The 7,612-nt window shown below is 44.1% G+C and overlaps 1 protein-coding gene across 1 annotated transcript in view; it reads left to right on the forward strand.

The window, feature by feature from the left end:
* Positions 1–6,427, forward strand: part of LOC124294940 — an 89,210-nt gene extending 82,783 nt beyond the window's left edge. Inside the window, exon 4 of the mRNA XM_046742574.1 lies at positions 6,375–6,427. The gene's annotated coding sequence lies outside the window, so the exon portion shown is untranslated. The remainder of the gene's footprint in view (positions 1–6,374) is intronic.
* Positions 6,428–7,612: the final 1,185 nt, after the last annotated feature.

Consider the following 7,612-nt stretch of genomic DNA (forward strand, 5'->3'; position numbering starts at 1 on the left):
TCGCCAATCGTTTCCTCCCGTCAATTTCGACTCGATGGATTGTTCTAAATTTGTAAGAAAATTATCACTTCATTTTGTTCGTTTACAACGATATTCTAGATTGTTCGTCCTATCAGATGTTCGTTGAATTATGAATTTAAAACTAATTTAAGAATCGGAGGATTTCCATTTACATACGACTGCAATAAAACATCGAAACTGCAGCGAAATCAAATTTTTGGGACCTGGTCGGTGACCGATAATTTTTGAACCGGCCCACAAACATTACTGTCGAAACAAAGAAGCCTTTAAGAAAAAATCCAACATTCGTCAAACATTTGAAAAACAAATGTTAAAAAAAGAACGAAATCAACGGATAGAAAAAATGTATTATAAATTTTCGAACGAGTTTTTTTTTTTTCGTTTTCTTTTTTGCATAACCAGAAACGTTTGTTCGCTGCAGATCCTGAGAATATATTTCAAGGAATAATTAACACGGAGAACCGGCGTCGTCTTATCGGTCCCGTTAATATCAGGGAAAAAAGAATCCGCGGTACGATCAAATTTATGGAGAAAATGAGGAATGAGAGAAATAATGGCTGCGAACGATTCCTCGCAAAAGACGTCCCACATTACGCCGACATGCACCGAGGCCCGTCTTTCACTCGGTTAAAACACACGTACACGTATTGATACACGTATATACGTACATACACACATACATATTTATGTATAGACGGAGTAACTAGTTACGACCGGTATAAAGGCGTTCCTGAATCATAAGAGGGGGGGTGGTAGGAAGGGAGGAAGGACCGCTGCAGGGTTGTAATAAGAAGCGGTATCTCTTCTTCGCATGATTAAGCCTGGCGGTAGTAAATCATCAATTATATTCTCGTTAGGGTAAGTATGGCGGAGGAGAGGAGGACACCTCCTTACATTTGGTATACCGAATTCCAGTTCGTCCGTGCGGAAAGATATCCTTGGATTTTTTCTCCTTGCCTTCGTTTTTTGTTGTCGTTGTGTTTTTTTTTTTTTTTTTTTTCTTTTGTGTTTGCTCGCTCCCGCGAAATTTGGCTTTATAATGAGATAATGTCCCGAGCCGCACCTGTCCCTCGGCCCTGATTGACTTCGTGAGACTGTAATCGCGACTTTCGTTTTCCACCCTCCCGCGAAGGGTGTAAAAAAAAAGGTGGAAAAAGGATACTTGAGGGAAAGTCGAGGTAAACTCGGGAAAGCGGATGATACAAACCGAACGCCGTCTTTCGCCTCGAATTTACTCGGGTCAGGTTCCGCAACACGCAGCTTCCACCGAAGGGACTCGCGTAATGGATACGAAGCAGGTTTACCGGGGTAATTATTCAAACAAAGTTAACCCGCTTCGACGTCCAACTGTATATTACGTTTGTCCAACGGCTGTTTGCCTTCACCACCCGCACCTTCCGACACACCGCGTGTCGGGGTTAAGGCATCCCTCAAACTGGACCCTGACCAATGTCGTCTTTGGAGGGTAGCTGGTACGGAATTGATGTTGTTACTGCCACGGTGAGAAGAAAACATTGTGAAAAGGAGGGTAAGGACAGTCTCAGATTTTGCGAATTTCGTCCTTTGATAACGGGTTCGGTTTCCGCTTTGGCAAGGGATGGAGAAATTTTTGCGGTGACAGTTTGTTTCTTTCCAAAACGCCGTGACGCTACCTCAGCCGAAGCTTGATTCGAATGGGATGAAAAAATCTTTTGGCCAGGATTATCGAGTCGAATACGGTGCAGGCATTTCGTATTCACCCGACAGGACGCGCCTCCTGCGGAAGGACGAGAGGCTGGCGGGTCGTACGTGGCGGATCCCTGGCGTAATATCGTAATCCTGATAAGGGTTCGCGTGTCCTTTGCGTCCGGCATCGCCCCGCGAGAGCGTATCGTAACGGCTGGGTAAGCTATCGGAAGTATCCGAAATTTCGAAGTGCCGTCTTGGGTGTCGGGCAGCGGCGTGTTAAACCCGCTTATAATCCGGAAATCTCGATGCTCATTGATTCGCGCAGCTGCGGGAATTTCGATTCGAGGGTAAAAGGCGACGCGGAAAACGGAAAATGAAGAACAAGGTGCTGCAGCGGATCGTTCCCGCGTTGGTTCGTTCGTACCGGGTTCAGGTGTACTTAAAATTCGAAGTGAATGCAAATTTCATTAAGATTTTAGTTGCAAATCTTGAAGCCCCGTAAACACCGGGGCGCTTAACCTTTCGGAATATCAAAACAGCTTTTTAATTGCCTGGAATAAAGTCTCTAGCGAAGGTGTGCCGCGGGATTTTCTTCAAGAGGGTGGAAAACCGGAGATGGAGGTGGAGAGGGAATCGGAGCGAGAGAGGGAGAGAGAGACGAGGAAACTGAGATATACGAGCGATAAATAAACGTCGAGGCGCACCAGCCGCCCGGTTTTAATAAATAACGAATTGATACATCGTAATTAGTAATGCGTCATTCGCTCTCTCTCTTTCTCTCTCTCTCTCGCTCTCTCGCTCTCTCGCTCTTGAGCTTGAGCTTCAGCTTGAGCTTGACAAATTTCCACCTGAAGGCTCTTCCTCGGATTTTACAGGCTCCCGAAGAAGGTCCTGCAGAGGGTCTTAAGGTCGGGTTATTGCATAAATTATTACCTCGACGGTTTGCACAGATAACAACACAGCTTGATTTCCAAGACACGTAAATTGCACGTATATATGGGGCGTTCCATCCCAACGCCGTTAAGTGAAATAAAACGCTCCGTTTCAAAGCTTCGAAAAACCGCGACTCGAACGATTAGTTTAGAAATTTGGTGCCATTTTCCTAAAAATAAAATAGCCAAAAACTTCAGGGGGATTGGAATTATTTGTTACATTTTTGGATTTATTAAGATATATTCGAGGCTGATACGGATATGTTCACTCGATGAATAGTCAATCTGCTGCCATCTCGTAACGAAATGAAACCAGTCTAAAGTGAAACGCTCACTTTGTATCACGGACTGCTGATTTTCCTGAGAAGATGCTTTCCTCGGGAATCTATACATAGTTCTTCTTCAAAGCACGAAACATCACCCACGTTTGAGTTTTAAATGAAATTCTTTGAACCGGCGTGACAGAAATAGCGACAATTCATCGCAAAGACCCGTCACTTTCACGACGAAGTTGGGATGATCGCTCAAATTCTTGTCTCCGAGGGTAAAAGGCAATAATAAAAATTTTCAAATTGACTCTCATCACGTTTTCCTCCGGCTTCCCGCACCTGTATTATTCGCGCTTTTCATGTCGCCCACAACCCGTGTTACAGAGACACGTGAAAAACATCAAGAAACGCCGGTTTGACTTGTGAGCTGAGGGATGGAATTCTGTAGCCGGGCTCGAGTCACGCACTCGAATTCGCCCTCAGGATCTTAGGAGAATGAGAAAGTAGCGGAGGACTTTTTGCACTCTCGGGATACTCGAGAATCGAAATTTTCCAACGCCAGGAAAAGAAATCGTGGGGAGAAATTCCGCTCCTCGGGATTATGTTTCATCAAAAAGTCGTATTTTGACCAGGAATATCCGACGGAGAAGCCGACCGTCGTTGCGCGAAGTCGTTCCTCTCGTTGAACCACTTCGTCATCGCTCTTCTCGCAAACTTACAGGGGTCTGTGTGTCTAATCCGGCGTAATCCGGTCAGCGAATAAAGCTTCGGTCCTCGTTCTTTCGCTGAAGGGTGTGCAAATCGTAGGGTAAATAGGGCGCGTCTCACGTGCCATGGAGAATCCTCTTTCGCGTACGCCCGAGGGCCTCTCCGATATTTCGCGGTGTCGATGAAACCCTCGCGACGAGAGAAATACTTTTGACAAACGGTTTGATCCCACTCGGTAGATTTGCTCCAACGGCACCGGCCCAACTCCCTAATCCTCTTGTAAGCACACCGTGAAACGTTGCTCGCTTTGTTGCCAGTCAAACTCTTGTACAGCCGGCAGACTGACCCCGGTAAGCCAGCTTTGTTATCAAGAAGAAGAAGAAGAAGAAGAAGAGAAAAGAAAAGATGAGATAAATTCCTTGCAGAATCCTCGCGAAATAAGTCTTCTGATTAACGTTAAAGGCAAATTTCGAAACCGACAACTTTAGGCACAGCCTTAAATCCTTATTATTATGATTATTATTTTACTTACTCTTCTATGCCGGAAATAAACGAGGTTATCGTAACGAAAGATGGGGGGAAAAATCACTATTTTCTTAATTTTATAATGATTTTGAAGAAACTAAAACTTCGAAAGATTAGTGTCTTTTTCTTTGTCACGGTTTACTGAATTTCAGGCAATTCCAAAATTGCGAAATAACGATCTTTCCGCAGGATGAATCGTTACGATGACGTTACTAACTTCAGTATGATGGAAATAAAGCCTGATCTCTAAGACTGTCACTGAATTGAAACATCTGCATATTGAGAATCGATCGCTTCAGGTGAGTTTCGAACATCGCTGAGAGAAAAAAAGCTTCATTCACACCGTGATTAGAGAAAACTCGATCATTTTAAACATATTAAACGAATGTCATGGTTGGACTAATTTATTCTACGCAACAGTTGAATAGATAATTAATTTTTTTCACATCTTTCATGACTGATATCATTTTACTGATATTGTCAAATCGTTTCGTACAACAATGTCTGTGACAAATATATTCGAACGTTTTTTTTTTTCTTTTTTTTTCCCCTTTTATTCCAACCGAGTCCCGTCGTCCCGCGCTTCCCAGGATATAATCCTGCGGAGGATGCGGGCCTCTCGAAAGAGAGCATCGCGTCCTCCTCGGCGGGCATCAAGTGGGCGCGGGGTTCATGCGTGCTTGCAGCTTAGTCAGGACTATGTTAATCACGAGGGGAGGGAAAGGCGGCGACGCATCCTGCAGCCCTGCAGCTTCTCCCGCCTCTCGAAAGACGTCGACGCGGTGATACGGGACCGATATTGAATTACGAGACCAGCGTGAGTCACCGCAAGCTTTCGACAAAGACTCCGGCCCTCTTCAGCCACGACTCTCCGCTTATCTCCTCTCCTCTCCTTCATCGCCCTGGACCCCATCCGCGGTGAATTCTCTCTTGTACACGCGACGAGCCAGCCCTCGACTTCCTTTATCCACGTCGCGATTCTCCCGCCAAATTTCACCACGATACTCGCAGCTTTCGATTACACTTGCGGGGACAAATTGGATTTTTCTTTTCAGACTCATCGTTAATACAGACGGAGAAAGCATTCCTCGTGAATTTATAAGACGCCAAAAGTGCCGAAGGAAATGTTTCTTTAATTCAAAAAACTTGCTCAAAAGCGATCGGAAGAATAAATCGAATTATTTGGTTCGTTTGAATTGACGAATAAATTTTTTTCGCCGCACTTGGCGAATTCAATAAACTTCGTAGTTTTTTTTTTTTTTATCAGTCAGTATTCTCACGCAGCGAAGCGAACGAAGGGTCGGGCTTTATTTATTCACAATAATCAGCATCGTCGTCATCTTCGGAAATTATCGTAAATCATCTCGCGAATATGTTTGAACACTTGGAACTAAATGTTGCTCGATTCTGCTGTAAAGCTTCCAATTTTTTCATCAGACATTTAAAAGTCCTGTTATACTGGAAGGATGAATTTGTGGTTATACCTAACGATGAATCGAAGTGTTATATGAAACGGACAAAGAGACCGTCTCGAGTCTCGCGACATGCAAAGGATGAACCCGGAGCTTCGTAGAGTTGTGGAACGGAGAACGTAACATAGAACCTATTCGAATCGATACACCCGGCACAGACTGGTAGACGCCATCCAGATGGAACTAGTAACTGGAAACTGGATGGTCAAGATTAGGACGAAAAAGCGAAACTTGCCGCGGCATTGAAAGGCGACATTTCATTATTTCAGCCGATTAATCAAATTTTTCTCCTTCTCCAGATACGGTCAAAAAGCATTCCGATACCGTGAAAAAATTCCCAAGCCTGTAATACTCAATAGACCAGAGAATGAAAATATATATACATACGTATGAGGCATTCCACCCGAAGCCAACCTATGTATGTCCGACCCACGCCATCGGCGTTTATTGTTATTTTGTTGAATTTTTAAGTATTGGATTAGTTTGGATCGGATTGGATTCGCCAAATTGAATATAAATTGAAAGAAAGATGATTTTTTTTTTTTTGAAAGAGAAACAAAAAAAAAAAAAAACAAATACTCCGTCGGTGAGCGTCAGACGTGGAATGCCTCATATATACCTGCGTGCACGAAAAGGCGATCTAATCTAAAATCTGACGTTGTTCAGGAAGTCGGGATGCTGTGAAAGACGATTGAGAGGGAGGATTTTTTTCATACATGGTATACGTATACATATACTCGAAGCATGTATATATAACGGTCGATAAATTTGCGTTACAGCGTTGCTGACAGCAGGTGGTAAAAAGCTGCTGTACAAGTATATCCTCGGAGAGAAAAAAAAAAGGGAAAAAATCGCGGCTGCGAAACGACGTAGCTAAAGGTCTTGATCGATTATATATAACGTAAGAGATCGCATCGAGTTTCAAGATCGCGGTTGGCCGGAAAGAGGGGAACGAGAATCGACACACGTTGGTGGATGTACAACGACGAGTGTGGAAAATAAAAAAAAACACCATGAAAGTCCATGGGATACGTCGACGAAGAACAAGACACCCTTATGACAAAGCCAAACCGTTGACAATGGTGGTCATATATTTTTTGCCACAAACCCGTGGCAATGGCGAACACGGAATGGGCGGTCGACTTCACCCCACAATAAACTTCGCAAACAGACCGCTGGACCGATGATCGTTTGTCATAATTAGCGAGAGGTACGAACGACGCGCGATGTCGCGCAATTTATTTCTCATTGCTGCCTTGCAGTTTCTGCCACTCTACGGTACAGACGATATTTGCAGAGGATGATCGCAATTCTTGCGATCCTTTCGACGAACGGATTTTCCCGTTACTTACAAATTATTTGCGAAGGAGGAGGAGGAAAAATATTGGTCCGGATCTGCGAACCGCAGGACGCGGTTTATGTACACCGGGAATTAGAGATCAGGACTCGGAAGAGAAAGGTAAATAGGATTCAATTATAAACATATATATATATATCTATATATATATATATCTGATAATCGAATATCGTCCGAGGCGGAAGTCAGAGGAGCCGTTTCCTCGAGGCCTTTGCTAAATAATTGAGAGCTTTTCCTGCATCGGCGGCCGATTTCTAACGCAGGTTCACCGAACGATCCGCAAGCTCGGCTTCGTTCTCTTTCTCTTTCTCGCTGTCTCTCTCTCTCTCTCTCTCTTTGTCGCTTCTCTGCAGGGCTGCTCTTTGAGCTTGCGGGGTTAGGTTTGAAATTTACATCCTAAAGTTGTGAATCGCTCGTCTATTGTTTTACCGGATATCGTAGACCTGCTCGGGCGGTGGGCGACCCTCGAGTTTGTCAAAGGCCTCTCGCGTATTGAAATTTGAAATATGTATAATCGAGGACCCGAGGGGACCAACTTTTGAACGATCCCCATCGCCCTCCATTTTTTTACAATTTTCGTTTACGGTCAGATTCGCTTTTGACAAACACGTGGAAAAGTTGGGCGAAACAAACTGATAAATCGTCAACTTCAAGGACGAA

This window comes from Neodiprion lecontei, chromosome 6 (genome assembly GCF_021901455.1).
Source record: "Neodiprion lecontei isolate iyNeoLeco1 chromosome 6, iyNeoLeco1.1, whole genome shotgun sequence".
NCBI classification, from domain to species: Eukaryota; Metazoa; Arthropoda; class Insecta; order Hymenoptera; family Diprionidae; genus Neodiprion; species Neodiprion lecontei.